We start from the raw sequence: 26833 nt of genomic DNA, 5'->3' as shown, positions 1-26833 counted from the left end.
AGAGAGTTATCACATTAAATTATATTGTTTGATGATTTATGTATACATTCTAGAGGTAACTTAGAACATAATTTCTGTGCTGCATGTTTCTCTTCAGGGTGGTGCCCAATAGTTTTATTTACTAGAACTTACCACAGCACTTACTATGAAGCAAGGTAGAGGGGAAGACAAATGTGTAAGCCGTCCACATGCCTGGCTGGATTCTCACGGCATGCAGTGTTAAGTACTCTCCAGGAAGGTGCCTATGTGGAAGTGTGGTTGGAAAAGACAGCGAGGCTTGGCCTGTGCAGGAGTGGTGAGGGCTGTCTACATGAAGGGATGATTGTTGGGTTCACAGCTAGTGGGCTGACAAGTTGGTGAGAAAATCAAACTGATTTAAAGTGAGGACGCGTTTGTCTTTGTCTTTGGAGTTTGGAGTGTTCATTTTGATTTACAATTTTTCTTTTTGTCAAAGTAGTTTTTACAGTTTTGTTTTTCTGGTGATATCGCTAATACACATTCATTTAGAAGAACTAAGAGTTACAAAAGGAAAGATAAAATAAATCCGGTTCCACAAATACAGAAATAACTGCACTTTGGTGTTGTATTTCTTCATATGTATTTTTTTAATTTATAAACTTGTGTTCATGCAGAAAATATAGTTTTGTACCAGTTTTTTAACTTAAAAATTCCTTATTTTCTTACGGGAAGGTGCAGACACACAGAATTACTCAAAATAGTACAGTGAGGTGCCAGGAGTGCATTAGCCAGTGTCCGTGTGCTCCAGCTCAGAGTCAGTCTCATTCACCCTTTTCTCTGGTTTGCTTATGTAGAAGCAGGTCTTAGTGAACATTATTTGTCTGCTACTATTTTTATAAACACTTCACAACGTATGACATCCGTTGTACAAGTGGATGAGATTTGTTCATTTGCTTTTTGTTATATTTCCTGGTTCAGCTCTGCAGATGTTACTGTAACATCTGTGGAAACTTTTGCATGCATTTTTAATTCTCTCCTGAAGGTAGAATTTCTAAGTCAGAATTATAAACATTTATAAAGTTTTTGGATGCTTGCCCGAGGACACTGGGAACTCTTTGGAATATTTACAGCGATCGTTTAAATAATCTTTATTACATTGTAGGTGGAGAATTCTGCATCAAATTATTTTGTTCTTAGCTTTCCTCTGTGTTTAAATTTGACCAGTTAAGAGTCAAGCAGCCCCTTTTTGAGGGGTGCTCACCCTGGAGAGCTAAAACATGAATATATCCTCAGGTACCTTTAAGAGATGCTTCTAGATGGAAGCACATTTACAGTGTTCTGTGCCTTTGATTTTGTTATTTTCTTCATAACTAAGTGGATGTTTGCTTAATTTAGGTTAATCTGGAATTTGGTCATTTTAATCATTTTGTTTTCTATTTTCCACTTATTTTTTATAAAAACCAATAAAGACAAAAGTCAATAAAATGCCAAAACCTATGCAGTAGCAGACAGTGCTAAGATGGAGTTTAATTGTCAAGGAGCTTTACCTGATAGTGTTCCTCAGTGTTGACTTGTCTAATGAGGTTCCGGAGCCAAAATTTGGCATGATGAGACATCTTGGATGGCTGATGGGGACTTAGGAATCTAACGACCTCAGGCCATTTTACTGTATTTCTCTGGTTAGCATTCCAGGTTTGTAATTTTGCCGACACTTAGTGACCACACATAAGTCTCCATTCTTAATATATTTTCCTTTTTACTTCTTGCTTATGAAGAGTCCAGAGTTAAGCATCCATTTTTATGAGTTCATTGGGCCTTCTTATTCTTTTCTTTGTGTATGCCTTTTAGGATATAATTTCCTTGTTACTGTTAAATTTCTTTTGTTGGTTTTGACCCTTGATACATATTTTTTCAAAATAAAGAAAAAATCTTATGACTCCTTTAAAACATTTAACACTTACATTTTGATTTAGGCTCAGTGAATAAAATGACTGCTGTTTGCATATGAGGATCTTAGTTCAGCTCTTCAGCACCCATGTGGGAGGCTATGTGTGGTGATGGATTCTGTAATCCTCAGGCTAGGACAGAGGACAGGAAGATCCTGACAGAGCCCCTCATGTTGCTGTTGCCGTCTGGCTTGTGTGTGCATGGGTGCCCCAGAGAGACAGGGGTGGAGTGGTGGGACTTGACAAGCACCTGGCAGGAAAGTAAACTCATTTTAAAAAGCATTTGAATGGACCATTTCTACTTGTTTTTAGTAGAAAACTAAAGTAAAAACTGTAAGTCTATGGCCCAGTTAAGTTCTCTTGCTTCTGGTAACATTCTATTATTTTTATACTTCAAAAGATCATTTTCCACTTTGAAATCACTTTACTTTTATTTTCATCTATATTCTGTTGCCATCAAATTCTTTATTCCTTTCTAATTTTATTTGTAGTGTTCAATTTTAAATTTACTTTTTTCTTTATTTCACTGCATGAGGTGAGTTCCTACCTCAATGTTTTTAATTAGAGATAGTGGCTCCACTTTAATGTCCACAAAGCTCATGGGCCTTTCCTGATTTGATATTAACTTCTCTGGTGGGCACTTTGTGTACTGCTTAGCCATCCACACCACTCAGACAAGTGTAAAAGAAAGCAACTTAGCAGGGAGCACGGTTAGGTTTGAAGAGCGGTTTGCCAGACTCCTGTTCCTAGTTGGCTCCCAGGCAACAGTGCAATACCGAGTTTTCAGATATGAAATTTTATTGTGAGTTTGGTTGTGTCTGTTGTCAATGCTGAGAGGCAGTTTCTTAGCTCTCAGACCTACAGTCTCTCTCTACCCCCTTCCTTTTCTGCACAACTGGAAAATGAAAGCTCCAGTTTTTGTCAGGTACTTGTGGGTATTTTATTAACATTGAAGACATTCTGTATTACAGCTATGTGAGAAAATGCAAAAACTGCTTGGAATTATAGAAGATTCTAATGTAGTAGTTTTAAAAAACATTTAAAAAAATTAACTTTTTATTCTTAACTTTAACCACAAGAGGTCTCCAAAGGATTTTATATTTTATGAGTTAAGATTTTTTTTTTTTTAAGATTATGAAGTCCTTCCTATTTATTTCTTGAGCTAGTTGTATTTATTTTGTATCATTTTTATATTCAGGACAAGCATTAAGTGAAGATGATAGTCAGCTAGGTCGACCATTCCTGAGTAGTGACAATGGTGGCAAGCTGTTTTCCTCAGGTTGTTTGTCTTTGTATAGAATGTTTGTCATAAGAGCCGTTATCTTCTGTTTGTTGTCAAAATGTATAGAGAGAACCAAATAACAGTGGTTTTGGGATTGCTTTAGTTTAGAGATCTTTATGTTTATAGCACCTAGTTTATAGTTGAAAGAAAGGCTACAGAAAGCACTACATTAAATTATTAATCGTTGTTACTACTGTTTACTAATTCTCATGTTGAGTTTTGAGGCAAACACTGTGACCATAGCAGGTGGTGCTCACATCTGAGTTCATGGATATGGGGATACCCTGTGTACATAGCCAAGGAAGGCTCTGTGGAGGAGGTGGACATTTGCAGGAGAGAAGTCTGTGACTTGGTGGAAGAGAAGAGGGAAATGCATAGGGTATGAAAAGAAATGATTTCACGTGGGCACACAGCTGTATAAGATGAGAGAAGTATAAGGACAAGGGAGAGACTTTCCTGACCAGGGGAAATGTTCATCCTGAGAACTGAGGAAACACTGTAGGGTGTTAACCAAGAAAGCCAGGGAGGAGGCATAGATTCATAGTGAGGTTTCTGGCAATAGTAGACCAGAGGTGAGTTTACTGTGTGAAAAAGAATAATCCCTTGAGTGGGAAAATGCATAGTAGAAAGTAAGATATGGAGTTTGGAGAATATCAACAGTTGAAAGCAGGAGGAAGAAGAAAGGCAGAAAGGGAGGATTTACTGTCAGGCAGAGGCAGGGTGAGTAGGTGGTGGAGCTGTGGTTATCTGCTGTATGTGGTACACTGGATCACATGGGTTCATTTGTCCCAGTATTGACTGAGTTAAATGACATTTCAGGAGATGCCTGGAGTAAGAAGTTGCTCTCAGTAGTTGATATGACTTACTGAGGGTCTATGAAAGAATGCCTTTTAATGTCCAGTGACTTCAACAGTCTGATCTTTGAAATAAATGCTTGAATATTTCATTTACATTTTATGCTGCAAATTTAAAGAAAATGTTGAGTTTAGTGTTATTTTATATAGATTTATTAATATTATATTATTATTATTATTATTATTTTGACTGCAGAAGAGTGAACATCATCTGTACTTTTTTAAACAAACTTTTTTAAACACTGTTTTTTGAGGTGATTATTGTATCCTGAAGACTTATATCTCTTAAATGGTGTTTATAGTGACAGATGTTTGAAATAACCATCACAGCATTTCAATTTAGTCTTCTGTTAATTTACATGTTGGAGTCTCTTCAATGCTTTGGGTTGTTGTACTTCGATTTTTAAGATTGTTATAGAAAATGTTTAATAGTGTTAGTGTCAAAATGAAGTTAGTTTTGAGTCTGTATAAAGTAGGTTTCTGTTCTTATTAAATAACACCAAGCCAAGCTGGATGTGGTAGTGCACACCTTTAATTCCAGCACTCAGGAGGGGAGGCAGGTGGATCCCTTGTATAGAACAACTTCTAGGACAGCCAGGACTACACAGAGAAACCCTGGACAGGAGCTTTTTTGAAGGATAAGAGGGAAAACGATTTTTTTCTCATTAAACTATTTAATAATATGAAGTTATTACATATTTGATAGTTTCAGGTTAGTGATTGCATTGTTGTAAGTTTAATAAGTTCAGTTCCTTGGACTTAGATGAGGCCATTTCAACATAATTTTTAGGTCTTAGGAGCTAGTAAAGAGCGGGGGATGCCATATGAATCACTGAGTGGATTATGGAATGAATAGCAGAGCACCTGAGTGTGATGAGAGGGGGAGGCCGGGCACGGTGGAGATAGGATGGAGAAGATTAATGTCTGGCCCAGACTAGCTCAGCTATATGGATGAAGAGTGATCTTGCATAGCCCTCCTGTAAGAGTTGCTCAGTTCCAGGGAAAGGGCCTGGAGTGCCCCATCCAGGAAGGTGGGACTTTATTTTGATGTTTCTGAAGTTTGGCCTGCTGATTCCTGTTGTGGCTGTGTGTGTGTGTGTGTGTGTGTGTGTGTATGTGTGTGTGTGTGTGTGTGTGTGTGCCAGACTTTGTTCTTCTACATTTTAAGTAGCAATTAAAAAGATAATAGAGACAATACATTTGTTTTTCAAGTGAAAAAAAAAAAAGTCCCGTTAAAAAGGAAAATGAAACACTGAAGAGGCAGGCAGAGTCAGAGGCAGGTGGATCTCTGACTTCAAGGCCAGCCTGGTTTGCAGATTGAGGTCCAGGACAGCTAGAGCTACACAGAGAAACCCTCTCTTTAAAATTCAAAACCAAAAAAAAAAAAGGGAAAATTGTTTATTTTTTTTTTCTCAATTAGATTTATATTACTATTATAATATATGGCTTAAATATCTCAACCTAAAGCTTAGTGCTTTATGCCATTTTTTATAACACTAAAGTCAAGAGTTGAGAACACAAGTGCATGTATGAAACTGATGGAGTGTGAACAGACGGTTGTCTGACGTGAAGGAAGATGCTCTGCTTAAAATGAACTTTCCTGTTCAAGTGGGGAGGTCTAGATACTATTTTTTCCTTAATAAACTTCCCCTTTCTGTAAATTCCAGTTTTAGATTCACAGCAAAATCAAGAGGAAGGTAGTACTTTTCATCGAGTCTCCCTCATTGTCCACATTCTCAGAAGCAAGACCAGGTTCTTTTGCATTGCTCAGCGTTGCTGCACTTTAACATAAAGACTCACTTCTTTTCGCCTTCTTTCTGTTTTTAAATATTTACTTCACTTAATTTTGTGTGTATGCGTGTTTTGCCTGTGTGCATGTATGCCCACTACCTGCATATTTGGTATCCACGGTGCTCAGAAGAGGGTGTAGGTTCTTCTGGAACTAGAGTTATGTATTATTGTGGGATGTTTTGATCATACTCTGACACTATGAAACAACAATAAAGTTGACCTTAAATCAGGTTGTGGAGTTACAGATTGGCTGACCAAAATTAACCATAGAGTTTTTGGCTGACCCTGGTTAGGATAGGGAGACACAGAAAAGAATAGGAGGGGCTTAGCAAGACTCAAGGACCTTTTTGATCTGGGAAGTGTGGAGAGAAAGGCAGGGGTAGCTAATTGTTTCTCCATTGCTCTATGAATCTATCAGGTTTTACCCCAATATGGGACTCTCAAGTTTTATATAATAATACAACAATAAAAGTAATTGCTTCAATGTATGGTGATGAACCATCACGTGGGTGCTGGGAACTGGATCCAGGCCCTCTTCAGGAGCAACAAGTGTCTTAACCACTGAGCCATCTCTCCAGCACCTCGTAAGTCTTGAGTATTTCACAATGAGTACTGTAATTACATCGTTTTCACTGCTGCATCTCCCACCCCAATTCCTCTTTTCTTGCCAAATTTGTGTTCTTTTCACTCGTTATGATTTTTCAGTTTTCTTTGTTCTCTTCTTCTAGACTCTGATAGCAACAGTGTTTAGCTCATGTTTTATCAGTCTGAATTCTGTGGTGTTCAGATTGAGTCCTGTCTGCTGTTTCCACTAGCCCAATGGTTTCCTCTGTCTTCTTCAGGCAGCTGACCACTGTATATTTCACTTTTGAAGTTTTTTGTTTGGTTTCCTGTTAAGTCTTTCATTTCTGTGCAGAAACTTTTTCACCTTGGCCTTTTTTCTTTCTCTTTGTTTCAGGCCTATGCACAATTACTGGTAAAACATTAGGTAATAACTATTGTCCTCTAGCCAGGGGCTACAGAAAAATCTATGTCCCCACTTCCACCCACCTTAGGGCAGACAAAGAGGAGGATAGGCTGCAGTCTCATCAGGCTGGCAAAGCTCCAAACCCTCAGAGGTTTGTGGTGCGCAGAGGAGTAAGCAACTGAGATGTTGTGTGTGAGTATGTCTGTGTGTGGGCATGCATGTGCCATAGTGCATCTATGAAGGTCAGAAGACATCTACCATGTGCATTCTGGGGATTAAACTCAGGTCATCAGGCTTGGCAGCAAGTTCCTTTGCCTGTTGATCTGTCTTGCTGGCTCTTAAAACATTAACAACAACAACAAACAACCCAGATTTCTCTGCTTTAGTCCATTCCATACTTATGTACAATGCACTGTGATCATAGTCATCCCATCACTCCCCCTCATCCCACTCACCCTCCTGATGACCCCTCCTTCCTCACAATCAGGTTCTCTCCTACTTCAAAATGTCTTTAATTTATGCAAGCCCTGTGTCCATAGCCACTTCTGCTGTGAGTTCACGATATGGCCTTGGAAGTTACCAATGGTTCTGACATTGCTGCTATCCTGGTGTTGGTATTTTTCGGGCTTTTGTTTTTTAAATTTGGTTTGCTGTCTTCCTGTTTCTTGGTGTGATTAGTGAGTTTGGGTGGTGACTTGTGGTTTTCCTTACTGTGATGTGAGAATCCAGATCTTATTTAGACTGTCTGTCTTAGGAGCTTTCAGACTGAGCAAGGTGGGGTGTGCTTCCAGGTGGAAATCCACAGGAATGTTCCCTCTGCAGCTTCTGGGTGGGTATGAGTTCCATTTCCTCATATAGTCTCTGTGTCATACAGGATGAGGGGCCTCATCACCTGTGAAAGTGATGTACAGGCCTCCTGTGTGCTCTCTGTTGCACCACCAGTGTGCTCTCTGTTACACTGTGGGGACTGAGGACTTGCTGGGGACTGGGATGAGCATCTTGGTTTCTTACTCCTCTGCGAACCCCAGCAAGGGGTTTGGAGCTTCTCCAGCCTGATGAGACTGCAGCCTAACCACTTCTTAAGTCCACCCTAGGGTGGGTGGAGGTTGGAACATAGGTTTTTCTGTAGCCCTTGTCTGGAGTAATGTAGATATTTGTCTGGAAGTTTCTTTCTATCTTTTCAAGATGTTTTCCACTGGGTCGTTCTCTAGGGAGAGGGGCCAGTGCCCTTTGCTTGTTTATTTATTTGGTCAATGTTTTCCGGACCTTCTGAAATATTGGCTTCTCCTGCACTAAACCTAGTTGTGTGTTGTGAAGAATAAAATGAGGGAGCTCACCCCTGTGTCTTTGTTCAGCTTGAGTGCCCTAGTTGAGCTGTTTTCTGCCTGCCTTTGTCTATGTGTAATGTGCAGGGAGTTGGACTTTTCAGGAGTAATAAAGGAAAGTACGCTCACTCCTCCCTTCCCCATGCAGGCCAAGATTGAAATGATTGCTCTGTATCACTTTATTTCCTTGGAGTTACTTTACTCTATTTACATTCTTAGTGTATTGATTATATTGCAGATATTTACTGCAATAAAATCGAGCTTTGTAGATGTGTGGATCTGATGAAAAGCCTCTGAACTGTTTTTGTAGTTCAGATTGTAAAATACTTCTTAACACACAATCAGCAGAACCAGCCTTGTCTCATTCTCTGTGAGTTCACAGTGGGGATCTACAGAAAGCAGTGGGAAGATTTTGCCAGCCCTCTTTCAAGTGACCAGTGGGTGATTAGGCTCTGTCACCTTCTGGAACACTTTATCCTTTCTTGCTGCTGTACACATAAATACTGAGTGTCAGGTAAAATATCAGAAGGGACCTCAGTAGCATCTGGCCCTGGAGCCCAGAAAGGGGGCTGTCGTGCGGTGCGGAATGCGAGGCTGAAGGAAATGGCTGGGCACAGGGAAGGTACTGGGCTGAGTAACCGTCCACTCCAGAGAGTGCCCACGCTACACCCGGCTTACTTACTTACCTGATAACATTTTAAGTGACTCACTTTGCTTTTTTTACTTCCATAGTTAAATATTTACTAGATGTATATTTAAAGCATCCAATTAGTGAATCAAACCTGTAATTTCATGTATTTTTCTGGTGTAGAAAGTGTCTTAAGTTGGTATTGGGTTGATTTAGCAGGAGTGATCAGGCTGTAGTGACATGCTTCTCTGACAGAGGTGGAGGAATGAATGATGCCGAGGGAAGATGTGAGCACTTAGGGACAATGCCACATTCGCCTGTTTCTCATTAGATTCTCTAACTTGAATTGAACCAGTATAAACTGGATGGTTGTTTGAATGCTAAGACAAAGCCAGGTATATAAGGGAAATATAAGTGATGAGTCTGAGGCCCAGATCGGGCACTTAAGCTCTCAAAGGTGAGCCATTCTCCATTTTTTTCTGACTAGCTTGCCTTTCTTATTAGGATATTTTATTTTGCTGTCCAGGTACTTTTATTAATTTAGGTGTCTAGCATTAAATCTTAAAGATACATCCTTTTCTTATGTCTAAGAAAAATCTTGATATTGACATGTTGCCAGTAATTCTCAACTCATTGGTACATCCTCTAAACTTTTACCACATTATTAAATGTTCATTCATTGTTAAAAACATTCATTGCATATCTGCTTTGTACCAAATTTGTTATTAAGTGGTAAAGGTACAAAAAGGAGGAAGAATCTTGCCTTCCAGCTTCCAGAGAGGAATTGATCATGGGACAAAACAGTGATGGAAATGCTCTTTGTGGGTCTTAAAGAAAGACCCTACTCCTAGTCTCGTGTGGTGGCATAGGCTGTAATCCAGCATTTGGAAGGGAGGCTGAAGCAGAAGCTTCTTGAGTTTGAGGCCAACTAGGGTTCCATTAGACAACAGCCAACCAAAAGAACAGTTACTCCTGGATTGGAAACATGAAGGAGTCAGCTTCCCAGGGGACTGTCAGTAACTGATGTTGAAGAGCGTCGATGGGAAGATGAAGGTATTCTTTGTGGGTGAAACTAGTTTGGTGGCCTGTTGGCAATGAACATGGAAGGCCGAGCCAGGACAGAGCTGTGATTTGGAGAGAAAAGGTGTGCAAAATGAAAAAGAACGAAGGGTAAAAGAGTGGAGAGGAAGTGGATTATAGCAGGACTGGCTGGGGACCGAAGCACTTTCATAATGGTCTTTTTTTTTTTTTTTTTTTTTTTGGCACTGAGGGCTTGACTGGAGGGCCTTGCATGTACTGGACATTGTTCCACATGTTTAGTCCCCAAATGATCGTCTCTGTTCCCACATCCTATCAAAGTAGCGTATATAGGTGAATGTTTAAATAAGTTACACTTTTGAATCAACAGAATAATTGTCATCTGTTTTTATTTTTTAAGAGATGTAGTTTGGGCCTTATAAACACAGAAGGGATATTATCAGAGAAGCCGAGTGTTGTGTATCTGACTCTTAGTATAGATTGTTGTCAGGTTCACCACTGCTTTCCAGAGGAGTGTATTGATTCCCTGTCATTTTTGTTTTATTATTTCTATTTAAACTTTAGAAATGTGACTTTAAATTGGTTTAAACATCCTGGCATTTCTTTGGATACTCCCTGGAAGGAACCATTAATGAAAGTAACTATTAGTGTACTAAATAACAGAAATAAGTCTCGCACGCAGTGGTAAAATGCAGGTTTTTAGGGAAACATTTAAAGAGGAAATGTTCCTAAAATCCTGGTCTTCCTGCCTCTGACAAGTCTGAGATTGTGGGCATGGACCTCATGCTCAGAAAATGTTCTAAATGTTTAAAAAAATTATTTATATAGCTTTTCTTTAAAAACACTATGTTAATCTTTATCTTTTTGTGTTGATATATGTCTATTATCTCAGTACTCGGGGTGCTGAGGCAAGAGAGTTGCATGCTGGAGCCAGCCTGGTTATGTAACAAGACACCATCTCAAATTATATATTGTATACTACATGTTATATGTTATACATACTCCTTCCATGGTGGAACTGCTGTTGTGTTATCAATAGTTTTCTTGTTACTGATTCTTTCTGTATGTCCTCTTGGCACCTTAGTGAGTATGCTTAACTTATATAGTATGAAGATTCATGTTTTAAAATAGGATGAATGTGAGGATCATATTAACTGTGAGAGGGTTTAGTCCAGGGTTTAGTTAAGTAATGAACATCTTTCCTTCAGCTCCTCAGGAGTGTAATGACTTGAAAAGAATATGTGGGTTGTACCTGCAGTAAGTTTACTAACACTAGTTGAACAAGAAGAAACAGCATTTGATGTTTTGGGAATGAACTTGGCCTTAGGGGTGGCCTCAGGGAACCCCCAGGCAGGGCTGCAAGAGCAGACATTTCAGAAGTAATTGTGTGAGGAGGCAGCATTTGTTTCACTAATTTGACTTTGATTTTTGTAAATACACCTGTTCATATGGGGTCAAAGGTTTAATTATTATAAAGTCTCCTCATTAACTAAATACTTTGTTCCTCAGGGTTTTCCTCAGAGGCCTGTGCTATAAAAATTTAATATCCTAGTAGTACCTTCTTCCCCATATTACAGAGAGTTTTATTTATATCTAATTCATGAGAACATTAAAATATTTTATGTTTGGATGATTTGCTAACATGCATGCTTGGACACTGTGTCTGTACATAGTGCCTGTGGAGGCCAGAAGAGGACATTGGATCCCCTGGAACCAAAGTTACAGGCAGTGTGAACCACCATATAGGTGCTGGGAGTTGAATCTGGGTCCTCTGGAAGAATAGCTAGTGCTCTTAGCCACTGAGCCGTCTCTCCAGTCCCTGCAAAAAAACATTTTTTTAGAAGCTAGTCAGTCTTCAGTAGTAGAGCTTTTCACCTTAAAAGGTAAATCCTGTAACAAGTATCAACAGCTTTCATTATTTCCGGTGGAGGTAAGGAGACAGTGTGCATTCACTGTCTGTTCCAGCAAAGCTTCTTTTCTTTCTGCCTTCAGGTGGAACTTGCTTCGGAGCATAACCTCCTGTCTCTTCAGTGGCTCCCTCCTGACAATTCCCTTGCTGAAGGGAGAGTTCCCTATTATTTTCCTGATTAGTCTGGGATTATCCTCTTATCTCTTGTTTCAGGGCAGCAAATTCTTTCTACTCCTACCTTCTTTTTGTGATTTTTTTTTTCTCTTTCTAGCTCAAGTCTTTATCTCCAGAACTGTAAAAGTCTATGAGGTGCGGTTATGCTTTTTTCTCTAAGTACCTCCCTTCTCTAAGAAAAAGCCTTCCTGCTATTGTCACTGGATCAGTTATCTGCCATCCTACCATCTGACCTATAATCTGGCTTAAATACACAGTATTTAAGGCTGAGGACAGACTCTCTTTTGTGTAAGAGCCCCCTTTTAATCCTAGAAGTCTATAGTAATATGTAGTAAGTTTTCAAAACTGTCCCTTGATATTACCCTGAACTCTCTTTGAGCTGTCAGCTCTGACCCACTTTTCTTATCTAGGCAGAGCTGTGCTTTGTGTCTCATGGGAGTGGACCGAGAACCTGTGCATGCCATGCAGGTGTTCTAGGTTGCCTCAACATCTCATGTAAATGTCGTTTGAAAAAAGAATGCAGAGAGTGGGCCTCCAGGCTGTCTCTGGACATGCTGGGCCTTGCCACATTACAGAGTTGGTCCTTTCTTGGAGGAGGCCATCAAAAGCAGAAGGTGGTAACTATCACATGGTATCTTAAAATGATTTGTCTCTAGCTTCTTATTCTGCATTTGGTGCATGATGTGACTCTTCATGAAGTAATTGATGTACTTGGTACGACTCATTGAGGCTGTTATCAGAATGTCTGCTATAACTGGAGACACAGGTGGACATGCTGAAGGTGCATTGTGTATCTGTGAGTATGCCATAATCTCAAACATAAGCACTTCTTAATACCCAGAACCTGCAAGTATTTAGGACAAATGGAAAAGGGAAATGGGGTTGCAGATGGGTTAAGGTTGTAAACAGACTGTTCTTGTCTTAGAAGTAACTCTTTAGGTGGTCTAATTAATCATTGAGAGTGGAGTCCTGTATATATGGAGAAGGGGCGTGGAAGAGGTCAGAGTAATGCATCTCTCCACTGACAACTGATGTTGAAGATGGAGAAAGAAACTGGAAGTCAGGGGATGCCATTGCACCCGCGAGCTGGAGAACAGGAAGCAGACATTCTAGGAACTGAGACAGGAACATTAGACTTGGCCTTGGAGACTGCTTCTGGAATTCTGACTTAGGGAACTGTTTGGTAGGAAATGTGTGGTGTCTAAAGCCACTGAATTCATGGTGGCTTACTGTTACATAGTCAGAAAGCTGTATACTCTCAGAAGTATGAGGTAGCCAGTGTGAGCTGCTTCAGGCTACTTAACTAGGAAAGACACACCAATGTCAGTGCGCAGTGGGTGATGTGCACTGTATCTTAATGTCAAACCTAGTTGTAAAGAACTTGTTAATTGGTAACTGTTTACCTCAATTAAGTCAGACCATTGCTGTCTTTCTTGGGGCTGTCTTAGTTAGCGTTTCCATTGCTGTGAGAGAGACCATGGCCACAGCAACTCTTATAAAGGAAACATTTGATTTAGGTGACTCACTTACAGTTTCAGAGGTTCAGTCCATTATCATGATGTCAGGGAGAATGGCATCATGCTGGAAGACATGGTCCTGGAGGAATAGCTAAGAGTCCTACATCTTGCAGACAAAATGCCTGTGACACTGAGTGAAGCTTAAGCAAAAGACACCTCAGAACCTGCCCCTACAGTGGCACACTTCCTCCACCAAGGCCATACATATTAATAGCAAAGCCACACCTCCTAATGGTGCCACTACCTATGAACTTATGGGGACCAGTTACATTCAAACTACCACATTCTACTCCTTGGCACCCATAAGCTTGTAATATCATAATGCAAAATGCATTTAGTCCAACTTCAAAAATCTCCACAATATTTAAAAGTTCAAAGTTCAAAGTCTCTTCTGAGAATCTTAACTGTTATCCTCTTTAAAATCAAAATCAACAAACATCACATACTTCCAACATACAATGGCATGGGATATGCATTACCATTACAAATGTAGGAAAGGAGCATAGTAAGGGAATACTGGACCAAAACAAGACTGAAAACCAGCTGGGCAAACTCTAAACTCTGCGTCTCTATGTCTGATGTCAAAATGCAGTTCAGATCTCCAACTCTGTTCAGCTTTGTTGACTGTAAACAAACTTCTTTCTCTTGGTCTGGTTCCACTCCTGTTAGCAGCTTTGCTGGGCAGGTGTCCCATGACTCTGGCATCTCTAACATCTTGGGATCTCCAAGGCAATTCAGGCTTCAACATCACAGCTTCATGAAATAGCCTCTTTAGACCTCCATTCAGGGATACCCTTGACACTTGCCTGACCTCAGTGGTTTTCCTTAGACACAGAGGCAAATTCCATATAACCTGATTCTATTATCCTTATCTCTAAAGCCAGAACAGCGTGGCCAAAGATGCCAAGATCTGGGACTGGAACATGGCCCCTCATTCAGTTACATCTTCACCAGCTTTCTCTCCTTCATGCCTAAGCTTGGCTGTCCTGAAACTTGCTCTGTAGACCAGGCTGGTCTCTGCCTTCTGAGTGTTGTGATTAAAGGTGTGTCCCACCACACCCAGCTCTAAGCTTTTTTTAGTTTGTTTTCATAAGTTGGAAAATCTTGCCCTGAAGTCACCATTCCTTCCATTTCTTAATCCATTTATTTCCTTGAACACAAGATTTAGCTCTATTCTACTTCCTGGTGCTCTTCTCAAAATTTACATTTTATAATTTACCCTGCTCAGTTAATTTTCATTAGAGTTACCACTAATAACCACACAACAGAGACTATTTTTAGGCTCTGCCAATGAAATTAATTCAAAATGCTTCATTTTAGCCTCAGGCAGACTCTTCAAAAAAAGACAAAAAGCAGCCACATGCTTCACCAAAATACCACGAGAACAACCTTTAGGACACATACTAAAATTTTCCTCTGAATCCTCTTGAGGTAGCACCTCACATTTAATCTAATTACACTCAGCACCCCTGTCTTCCATGATCCTAATAGTCTGACTCATTAAGCAGTGCTTAAAGCATCCCACTGCTTTCATAACCCAATGTACCAAAGTCCAGTTCCTCCCAACACAAACATGGTCAGGCCCCCCCCCCACTCCCAGTGCCAACTTTTCTCTTAGGGTTTCTATTGACCACACAACTCCTATAAAGGAAAACATTTAATTGGGTTGCCTCAGGGGTTCAGTCCATTATCATCATGACAGGAGGCATGACAGCATGCAGGCAAACATGGTGCTGGAGAAGTCACTGAAGAGTCCTACATCTTGCAGGGATCAGGAAAAGGTCTGTGACACCAAGTGAAGCCTAAGCAAAAAACACCTTAAAGCTCACCCCCGACAGTGGCACACTTCCTCCAACAAGGCCATACCCACTCCTTCAAAGCCACACCTCTGAATAGTGCCACCACCTATGAACTTATGGGAACTGATTGCATTCCAACTATCATGGGGGCCCACTTTCTTTTGCCTCATTTTTAATAATGTTGAAATAAGAGATGATTTTCCTTCCCCCACGAAGTGTTAAACTCAGGAGTAGGAGTGTAGCTCAGTGATAGAGAGCCAGCCTAGGAAAGCTTAGTGCAAACAGTAGAGCTGACTGACATGCTAGACACATGTAGGAAGACCTTGATAGGGTAATTGCTACCTGAGTACTTTCTGGTTACTAAGTAAGGGTACCACTTGTGTATGAATTACCATATAGGTGCCTATGCTTTACAGTCTTTTATCTAACTCTTAGCTAGAACACAAAACTTATTAAACTGAGCAAGACAGGACCCTTCACCAGGCAGAGTGAAATCCTGCACAGTGGGAACAGCCTGCTCTGTCGCCCTGCCTCCCTCACACCTACTTATTCCCACAGAGAGACACAAGGCTTAGTCTCTTCATTTTCTGGGGTTTCATTAGATTCGTTCCAAGGATCTGTGTACATGGAAAAGTGTTCTTCTAAGAGAAGTTTCCATCCTGCATCTCCTGTTTCCTTCCACTGTATCTTTATTCTGTCCCAACAGTGTAAGAATTTACTTCAGGGCTGTGTATTTTATTCATTGCTACCATTATCCTATGAGGTAAAATAGCACTGTTATCAAAGTACCGATGTGTCACAGTGCTCTGCACACACAGACAATAAGATTAACTTAAAAATGTGCAGTTCTAGAGCCACATCCTGACTGACTGTAGAAAGCGATGCTGATTCAGCCATCACTGTTTCCCACAAAGGCCTCTGGAGCCATGGTGTTGCCAAATGTTTGTGGGTGTCTTTTTTCTAACTTAAAATTTAGACATCCTCACTCAGTATAACAGCCTGGGCTGCTGGTGCTTCGTGAGTGCATCCTGGCCTTCAGGAATTCTCTTTGTGGCCTGGGGCATCTGGATGATTTCTGTGCATTTGTTCTCTGTCACTCCAGGCTACCTGGTAACTCCTCAAAAGTGACAGGTGAAAGTCAGGATTTAGAAACGTGGTAAATGAGAGAGATGGCTCAGCAGTTAAGAGCATGTGCTGCTCTTGCAGAGGACTGGGGTTCAGTTCCTAGCACCCATGGTGGGTGGCTCACAATCACTCTTAACTGGATCCAGCTCTAAAGGATCCAATTCCTTCTAATCTCTGTGGGTTCTTGCACATACATGAGAAGAGTACTTCCCATATAAATGTACATGAAGATAATCTTTTTTTTTTTTTTTTTTGGTTTTTCGAGACAGGGTTTCTTTGTGTAGCTTTGGAGCCTATCACAGAGATCCGCCTGCCTTTGCCTCCCAGGTGCTGGGATTAAAGGCATGCGCCACCAACGCCCGGCTACATGAAGATAATCTTTAAAAATGATTATTTTCTAAAAAGTGGTAAATATAATGAGGCAGTGATTTTGTTTTCCAGAGAGATTTATAGTTGTAGGAATTTCGAATTCTAATTTGTTTTAATGCTTCTACATACTTTGTTTAGATTTGTGTTTTACTGTGTGTGTGTGAGAGAGAGAGAGGGAGGAGAGAGAGAGAGAGAGGAGAGAGAGAGAGAGAGAGAGAGAGAGAGAGAGAGAGAGCGCTCATAGAGGCTGGAAAAGTGTCAGATCTCTTGGAGCTGGAGTTACAGGTTTAGGTGCTGGAATCAAAGCCTGGTCTTCAGGCAAGAGCAGTAAGTGTTCTTAACTGCCAAGTAGTGTCTTCAGCCCCCAATTCAGTGCTTTTAAATAGTAATTTATGCAAAAAATCCTAAAATGGTCCTTTTGAGTTTGATTTTTAAGCCCACTGCTTGCATAAATTACCATATACCTGAGGCCAGGCACACTTTCCTCATTCTAATTCCTCCCCCTTCACCCTGAGACCCAGCCAGACACCAGAGCAAGCTGTACTCTGCACATGTTGCCACAAACATTGAAGGACAGCACATACAGGCATCGTATGTGCTGCAGCAAATCACTTGTGCCTGTCCAAACCCTAGTCTCCTCACACATCAGCTGTGAATTTTCACTTCTGTGTAGCCCAGTCCTCATTCAAAAGCAAGTGGATAGTTTGGTTTTTGAATCATCCAATATTCCATAGGGTTACAGTGAGCATAAATGCCTGATGCCTCTATGGACTTAGAGCAGTGCCTGGAACACAGTCCATGTTTGCTTGTGTTTTTAGTATCCCAAAGCTATTTAGAGGTTGCACTTGACTTTTGCTACATTTATTTCTTACAGCCCTCTATATCCTAACCATCTCATTGCTTCCCAGATGCTGTCCTATGTTTTCAGCAAGGTTCTCAGCATACTGTCCTTTGTAGCACCTATAGCTAATAAGATGCTGTTTCATGAGGTTTTGGTCTGTGATGCAGGTAGTTTATAGAAGACTGCTAGAATCGATCTATTTCTAGGAATTTATGTCAGGTTACTGCAGCATTAGCATAAAATCAGCTATGGTAGGTAGGTGTATTGGCAGTATTGAAAACTGGCAGCTACTGTAAGATTTATCTTGGCTACCTTGATATGGTAGTGATATGTAAGCCTGTGTCTAGTAGATGTTGACCCTTCTAGTGGGTGTACTAGTTGATGGGATTGATATAACAGTGGAGCTGGCTAGGTGCCTGAGCAACAGAACTTCATTGTTTTATACATCTGGAGGCTATAAGTTCCAAGTCAGTGTGGCAGAGTGTCACTTCTTCTGGGGCCATTGGTTGTCTCTTTAGCTGTAGACAGTCTACATTTTCTGTGTCTCCATGTCATCTTCTGTGTTATGCTGTGTACAGACTTCTGGTGTGTTTTACATACTGCAGTATGGCCTGCTCTAATGACCTCACTGTAACTTGGTGTGCTGTGTTGTGTACAGACTTCTGGTGTGTTTTACATACTGCAGTAGGCCCTGCTCTAATGACCTCACTGTAACTTGGTTACCTGTGTAAAGACCCTTTGTCAGGTAAGGTTATGCTGTTAAGGTAGGAGGTACAGAATTTCCACATATGAGTTCATGCTTACAGTTAGCCCATAACTCATGCATGCATACATATATATATTATTAATTGTTCTATGAATACCAGATAAGCTGTAAATTTTTTTTGAAGTTGCTCTTGGGTTATTATCAGAATTAGGGCTTCTGGAGGAAAACATTAGAGAAGTGTTATAGGCTGTTTGAAATAGCCTAAATGTGTTTGTTACTCAACTTCTGGACTCAATGTATATAGTCTGAGTGAAATGGCCATGTATTGTTTTTCTGAGAAAATGCCTTTAATACATGGAAGAAATTTTTGAGATGATTTTCTAACTGAGAATGTTTCACAAAATGAAGATTTAGGAATTTATTTTTCTTTTTCTCAGAGGCTAGCATAAAACATGCATGGCTTTGTGGTTTTAAAAATTGAACATATTTTAGACCTCAGGAGGAACGCTTTTTTATGTGTAATTTTTTAATGTGCTATTTTTAATATGACATATATATATTTATAAATTCTTGCTAATGTTTAAAATAGTTCAAAATGCATAGATGTGAAATGTGCTTATTTAAATGTACACATGCGTGTGTAGACACACACACACACAGACACACACAGACACACACATTTTTTTTTTGAGAAAGGGTCTCTAAAAACTGTGGTTCTGGTTGTCCTGGAACTCACTATATAGCCCAGTCTAGCTTCAAATTCACAGAGATCCACCTGCCTCTTGTCTTCAGAGTGCTGGGATTAAAGGCGCGGGCCAGCATGCCTAGCTTGGAATGTGTGTTTTGAAGTTCAGCTTTTTTTGTTTCAAAGTGAAGGATACACATTTTGCTGGATAATACTGGAATCGGATTCTTACCCAGAAGGGTTTGAAGTATACATTTGCATGGAAATTTAATCATGCTAGTTTTAGACTTAAAGATAAAGTCTTTAGCTTTAAATTAAATAAGCAGTTTCAAGAGTTTTATTTTTAATCAGATGTGATTTACATGGAATAAGCTTTTCACATTTTGAGTTGGTGTCAATCAAAGTCCATATAGCCATCCTGTAACCATCATTCCAATTAAGCTCCTTACTTCCACCTTTCCCAGAGTTCTTTCTGCCTCTTTGTAATTATTTTCTCTTGATCTCCAACTTTCACTCCAAAGAATTACTGATCTGATTGTTGTAATTAGAAAACAGGTCAGGCTATTTCAGGGCTTCATACAAATGAGATCACTACAATGTGTTCTCTATGGTGTCTACTTTATTTCCTTGGCATAATGAAACGTGTCTTTGTTGCTGAGTGTATGGGAAGTTCATTCTCTTTACTTGTCTAGTTTTGTGTTGTATGAGTATATCAAGGTTTATTGATCATTACTTGCCAATTCCTTGGGTCACTTCCAGCTTCTGGCTCTTTCAGTAAAGCTGTTAAGAATGTTCCTATATTGTTAGTCTTCCCAGACACACTTGTTTTGGGTAAACACCTGATGTGGAATTGCTAGCTTAGGTACATAAATATATATTCAACTGTGTGAGAAACAATGAAAATATTTTTCAGAGTGATTCCACAATTTAGCTTCTCTGCTGCCAGTATGTGAAAACTGTAAGTCTTCTCTGTCATTTTCATCTATTGCCACAGAGCCATTGTAATGAGCAAATTGTGGTTTTATATTTGGGTTCTAATTTGCTTCTCTATAACCAGTGCTGTTTCATGTATTTATTGGGTGTTCATTCATCTGTCTTCTTTGCCCATTTTAACTTTTGGATTGTTGTGTTGAGATTTAGGACTTGTTCTGGATAAAACTTTTAACACACACACACACACACACACACACACACACACACACACACACACACACACAATTTCCTCCAACCTTTTGGTTTACTTTTTAATATTCCTTGAACTCAAAAGAACAAAAGGTTTGAATATCAAACGTAAAGTTTCCTCATTAGTGATTAATAGCTTTTGCATCTTAAGAGTTCTGCCTACTGGACACATGAGGAAGGGCCTAGGCCTGGCCCAGGATGATGTGGTAGACTTTGGGGAGCCCCTTTTGAGGGCCTTACCCTGCCTGGGGAGTGGAGGGGGATGGCTAGGGACAGGTGGGATGTTGGGGGGGGGAGGAGAGGGAGAGGGAGAAGGGATTGACATGTGAAGCAAGCTTGTTCCTAATTTGAACTAATAAAAGAATAAAATAAAAAAATAGAAAAAGAGTTCTGCCTATTCTAGAAGCATGAGAATTTTTATATTTTCTTTTTTCTAGAGGTTTATATATTTTAGGCTTATAGATGTTTTATTTTGATGGTCTTAGCTGGGGTTAAGTTTCACTTTTCTCCTTACATGTTTGTGCTGTTTCTATGCTGTATATAGAGAAAATGGGTTACATACATTCAGTTATAGGTACTGAGTTTTTATTTTGAATTTGACTTTGACCAGTGAGCTACAATTTTATGTTCCTTTAGTAGACATTGTAGACTTTGACTTTTTAGAGAATCATTTTAAAGGATTTTGGAGGTGTTTTTTGGTTTTGTTTGTTTCATATTAAAACTTAAATGATGAGATGAGAACTCTAGAAACTCACAACACCAGCTTCACCCTTGTATGCCTTGCTACGGATGAATATAAAATAGATGTGTGTGTGTGTATACTGATGGAATTTTTGGAACATTGGGAAAGCGCATGTATAGTATACTGAAGGAATTTTTGGAACATTGGGAAAGCGAATGTATAGTATACAGTGGGTACAATCTTAAGTCATCAGCTTTAGATTCAATGGCTTTTATTACTTTTCCTTAGGTTTAACTATCACTTCAGTATAGATGCGCTTTTCTACAACTTTGGTTTTCTCATATTTGAATACTGCTATTTATGTAACCTTTGAGTCATTCCTTTTCTATTTGTGAAATGAAATGCTTTGTACCAGTCAAGCGGAATTCTGGGAGGAAGCTGTGTCTTTGGAGACTGGTTGGTTGCTTAGAACTGCAGGATGTGGTGTGGAGACGTAGGAATGTTCAAGTCCAGAGGCTATGCCATTCCTTATCTTGGCCTAGCTTTAGCCCCCTAAATAGCCATTCTAAACCCACCACTGTGTCAGAACTAACATCCTGCACTAATAGATAAACCCTTTTAGAATCTATTAACTTAGTAGAGTCACTAGCTTCTGCCAACCCAAATACAAAGAATGTCATCAAATAGCTTACAGAATGTCACAGATAGCCTATAGAATGTCATCAGGTAGCCTATAGAACGTCACCAGATAGCCTAAAGAACATCACCAGAAAGCATCTGAAGCCTATAGAAAAGTTTCCTCCATCTTGCTGTTACCTCCCCTCTCACATATTTTAACCCTGCTTTGATTTATGACTCTTTGTTCTGTAAAGTTATAAAATGCCATCAAACACTTCCACACAGGAACATGAAATTTACAGTAACCTAAACCTGTGTCCTTGAGCCATGGTCCCTCAGATACACACATTTTCTTACATGGCCTCTTAGGAAAATCATGAGGAGACATCTACCCCTTCCTTTCATTTCTCCAGACTCCTGTAGATATCATTTTCTCAAACAATAGACATTGTTCTGATCTTGAAATTTAGTTTCCTTAAATTATATATCACAGTCTGTATTCTCCCTATGGCAGTGATGTTTCTGACAGAAAGCACGTATGCTTAAAACAAAAAATTGACTTTTTAAAATCACAGCCCCATATGGCCAACAGAGGGTATGGGTCACACTAGCATGTGCTTCTGGGGGCACTGATCGAGAGGAGATACATCTTGGTACACGATAGAGAGAGACAGAGACAGAGTGTGTGTGAGTGTGAGGTGTATATAGATGGCTAGTAAAGTGCCCCAGGACTGTGAAGTACTGAAAGATTAAGAAAGGGTAGAGATTTTGAGCTTTGCTCTTAGAGATTTCTTTGATCAGAGAAGGAGAGTTGGTAGGTTGCCAGACTGATTGGCATAGATGGCTTCCTCAACCATTGGTCCTCTGCTTCTATTTCCTTTTCTAAGTGTCTGCTTTCTTCTGGTCTCCCAAGTTTGAACATGCTGGTTCCCTGGCCTCGGGCCCGATCACAGATGGAAGCCCTTCTCAGGCTTCTGAGGACACATAAGAAAGCTTGACTTTTGGGGTTTAACTTTTAAAAATGCAAAAAAGTTTTATTTTATGTGTATGGGTGTTTTGCTTCTATGTTTATATGTGTGCCATGTGCATGCCTGATGCCTGTGGAGGTCAGAAGAGGGTCTCAGATCCCCTGGAACGAAAGTTGTGAACCACCACAGTATTGGAGTTGGAAATCAAATCCAGGTCCTCTGGAAGAGCAACTAAAATTCTTAGCTGTCAAGCTGCCTCTCCAGCCCCTAGAAAGTTTTTGATGGAACTTCCTTTTAAAGGAAACAGAATGAACATTCTAACCACTTTGAAAGAACACATATAAGCAAAAGCCCACAAGAACCTGAGTTTCTTTGGTATGGGCATCTTGCTGTATATTCATACTCTTTTGATCCTCCCAGTTCCAGGCAGTCTGGCCTTGGTACTCCTGGGACTTAGACCTTTGGTTCAGGTCCCTTGGGGCTCACACAGTGGGCAAATCTGTCTGCCCTTTTGTTTTCAGGCCCCTTTACTCATGGCTCTGGCCCTGAGTGTGTTCTTAAGTCTGATTTTCTGTGGTAACTTGGCTGAGTGGGGTCCTTTCTTCACTGCATGGTGGGGAGAGGACCTTCATGACTCCAGGTCTCTGAAACATAGTCTTGCTTTTCTCTGAAGCTAGCTCACTGGCTGAGCATCATATTGGGTTTTCCTTAGTGTAGTTCACTGTGGCAGTGTGGGTCATCTTCTGGGACCTATGTGATTGTGTCTGTTAGGTCTCAAACCCAGACAAGTCTCACTCAGAGCCTGTGGTCCCTCCCAGCTCTCCTAGTATCTCTCAGTACTTGTGGCTCCTCCCAGCTCTCCCAGCATCCCTCAGTACCTGAGTCTCCTCCCAGCACCTCTCACACTGCCCCCTACCCTAACCCTCTCCCTCCCGGGGTTGGGCTTCTGCTTCCCTTCCCCCAGTCTGATCCCTCTATAACTCAGCCATTTTGGCTATACAGCTTGGGTGGCTCCTCTTTTGTCCCCCACAATCCCATGGTCCGGTTTAGTCTGCTGGCCATGTTCAGCCTGGACTCTGCCTGCTTTCTCCCTTATATCTGCAATAAAAATCTTCTTCATCCTTTAAAAGTAGTGATATCCTCCTTTTATTTCATTTTCCTCATTTAGTATCCATCTCCTTTTTGGTCCAGCAAGAAGGCTCCAGTTTCTGTTTGAAAATCCCTCATTTTCAAACAAGCTATTGAAAAAAAAAAAAACCTCACTTGAAGATGAGTTTGTTGGCTTATATGTAAAAAGCTTCAAGGTGACTGCTTCCCTTTCTCTTCTCCTTTTGTGCTCCTTTTCATAGTCCACAAGGTGTCAGGATGGCTCCCATTGCTCTGTCATCAACAGATCCAAGTTCAAGTCCAGGAAGTGGGAAAGCGAGCTCTCTGGAGCTTGTATAAACTGAGGACATGACTGTTGTAAATTAGGTGCTGTGCTTAGTGGCAGCAGCTTGCTGCAGCTTATGTCATCACCAGCTGCCAGGTACTGCACATTGCCACTGTCACAACTCACAAAGCTGTCCTTTTGTGGCTCTTAGGTTAGTTAGAGGGGACATTTTTAGTTTAGATATGAGGAAAAGTACATACAGCCAGAAGCATCTGGAAGTCCAGAGCATTGTGAGAAAGCAGTACACTGAACATGGGCAGCAGACTAGACTGAACCATGAGGGGAGGAGAGGGGGGCAGAGAGCAAGAGAGGAAGGCCAAGAGACTGCTGGCAAAGGAGATCAAGCAAGAGGAATGAGAGAGAGAGAGAGAGAGAGAGAGAGAGAGAGAGAGAGAGAGAGAGAGAGAGAGAGAGAGAGTGCATATCTGGGAGAGAGAGAAATACCAGAGTTCTGAGAAGCCCATGAGCTGGAGAAGTTTACAGTAGGGAGCTGGAAGAGAAAAGCTGAGGAGAGCCACAGGTGGTTGTGATACTGAGGCAGCTCTGAGGCCACCTTGTGCTTTGCTATGCTAATCACTGATAGCTATTTCTTTTGAACCTGACCAAGCTCACTCTAAATCCTGCAATCCTCTTCTTCTGCTCTCTCTCCCTAAGGCCTGAGATCCTCTCCTCCCTTTTCCATGGGTCACCGGTTTTATTTTTGTATTTTGTAAGTTTTGTATTCCAGTAGCTGCTTTTATAACATGACTGTTTTAAAATTCCTTTTGTTCTAACTTCTGCTTCTTAGACAATAAAATATATAACATGCTCTTTTTATTTGCGTTTGTTGAGTAGGTACACTTGGACAATTGCTTCCCCCATCATTTTATTTCTTTTGAATCTTTGGAATTATTTTTCTTTCCTTTTTATTAATGAGCTTTTCCTTGGCATAGAAAATAATGTGTTTCCGTCACTGATGTCTAGCTATCACTGCACCCATGACCTTCCACCCCCCTCCACACGTCCCTCTTCCTTTTGTGTGTCACTCAATTTCTTTTGAGGCCTTTTCCCTTTATAACTTTATTTTAATAGGTAAGCTTATTTTATTAATCCTACCATGTCCCATTTGATGTTCATTTGTTATATTTTGTGTGACCTTTTTCTATTTTTATAACTTTTTCAAGTATTTCTATGTGGTTCATTTCTTTCGCTATTTTTGTAGGGCTTTTCCCTCCTAATCTTGTTCTAATAAATGTTAAAATTACAACTTCAAGCAATGCCCTTGTCTTCTAGGAAAGGGATTATAGTGATGCCATTGATGGATTTCATGCTAATTCTAATGTAGTGGTGTTATACCCACGCTATATTGTCTATCTTTAAAAGTCTCATTTACTCCATGAGAGAACTAGTTACTCAGGAAGCTTGGAACCCATTAGAAATTATTATTACAAATATGTTTTCCAGGCTACACTGTGAGCTTTACTTATTGTCTTTTTGTCATTTACTTATTTACTTATTTATTTATTTATTTTCCTTGAACTTGCTCTGTCGACCACGCTGGCCTCGAACTCACAGAGCTCTGCCTGCTTCTGCCTCCCAAGGACTAGGATGTGTGCCACTGCTGCCCAGCAAAGCCTTGGTTTCTAAAGTCAGCAGTAACTGTAAAGTTGACATGCTGTCTTTTTTTTTTTTTCCTCAACTAAAAGTTATAAGTGGTCTGTTATTTGACACCAGAGTCACTAAAGTTATATCCATGCTCCAGTTAAGAGATGTCAGTGACTCTGAAGGTGTCTTGTTTGACTGGGGCTCTGCACATGTAGAGAGTTTTACTACCATTTAATCTTTCAAATTTGGCAATTCATATGTGAAAAGAGAGGCAAGTCACACGCTAAAAGTTCAGTTTAAGAGCCCCGTGGCTTGGATCTGGTGGCGAAGCCTACTTTCCCTCTGCTGCCTTGTCATCAAGCAAGAAGGGAGTTGTCGTCCTCCATCCCCGGAGGTGAGTGCTGTCTCCATCCAGCCTCTTTCTTTTGAGGTCTGGTTCACTGATGGCTTCTGTAAAGGGTGGCAAAGAGAGTGCAATTGTTTAGACCCATGTCAGTTACATGATCATCATCAGATTTCTCAGTTCGTCTGGTGTACAATGTTTTACTTCAGTCCTTTCAGGGAGCAGCTGTAGCACATATTGACCCTGGGGCCACCTGGTTGGAGACTATTTCTGTTGCCAGTTTGAACTCCAGTCCTATGATGGCTGCATCCTCAGTCTGCAGTTTCTGTGTGACTTGACCAAGAAACCTATTAAAATAAACAGGGACTTCAGAAAACTAAGGGCAGAACTACCATGTGCAGCTGCACCCTCCTGGGTGCATGTCCAAAGGAGTTTAAGTCAAAATATTACAAAATGATCATGTATCGGTGTTTATTACAATAGTATTTATAATAGCCAAATTAGGGGGTAAGCCTAATGCCCATCACCAGACGAGCAGAAAAGGTGATGTGCGTGTACGCACACAGAGTGGAATTTCATTCAGGTATAAAATTAGTGCACGGGTGACTTTAATTGTAGGAAAATGAATGGAACCAGAGATCATTATTTTAAGCAGAATAAATCAGACAAGTATTCCATGTTTTCTCTTCTTTTGTGAGACTCAGGTCTCACACACTCAGATGGACAGGAGGACTGTTTAGGAAGTCGGGGGTTGGCAGGAGTTGGAGAGAAGACAGGAGAGGATAATGGGGGGAGTGTAAAGTGCAGGGTATACTTGAATGGAAACGTTAGGAAGAAAGCCTGCCATTTTGTACAGTGCCTGTTGATTGTTCCTTACCTAGGGGTGGGCCCTTGTGAAATCCTCCATCCATACTCGTGGCGTTATTATGGAGTTCTTGCTTAGGCAGCCACATGGCTGAGATCGGTGTCTAAAAGACACTATCTAGCAACAGGAGTCCTGTCCTCTGGCTCTTACAGTCTTTCCTCCCTCTTCTTGTGTGGTGTTTCTTGAACCTTACTCAAAGATTTCAGAACACTGAAAAAAAAAAAAACAACAACAACAAACCAGAC

General features: G+C 40.5%; 1 protein-coding gene across 2 annotated transcripts in view; it reads left to right on the top strand.

Annotated features, from left to right (window-relative positions):
* The window catches only part of Msh3 (mutS homolog 3), a 155405-nt gene that overhangs the window by 21497 nt on the left and 107075 nt on the right, over positions 1 to 26833 (top strand). The gene's annotated exons all lie outside the window — the stretch shown is intronic.

Source organism: Cricetulus griseus, chromosome 2, assembly GCF_003668045.3.
Source record: "Cricetulus griseus strain 17A/GY chromosome 2, alternate assembly CriGri-PICRH-1.0, whole genome shotgun sequence".
In the NCBI taxonomy this organism is placed as follows: domain Eukaryota; kingdom Metazoa; phylum Chordata; class Mammalia; order Rodentia; family Cricetidae; genus Cricetulus; species Cricetulus griseus.
Note: the sequence above shows the minus strand (reverse complement) of the source record. Positions and strands in the feature narration are given on the sequence as shown.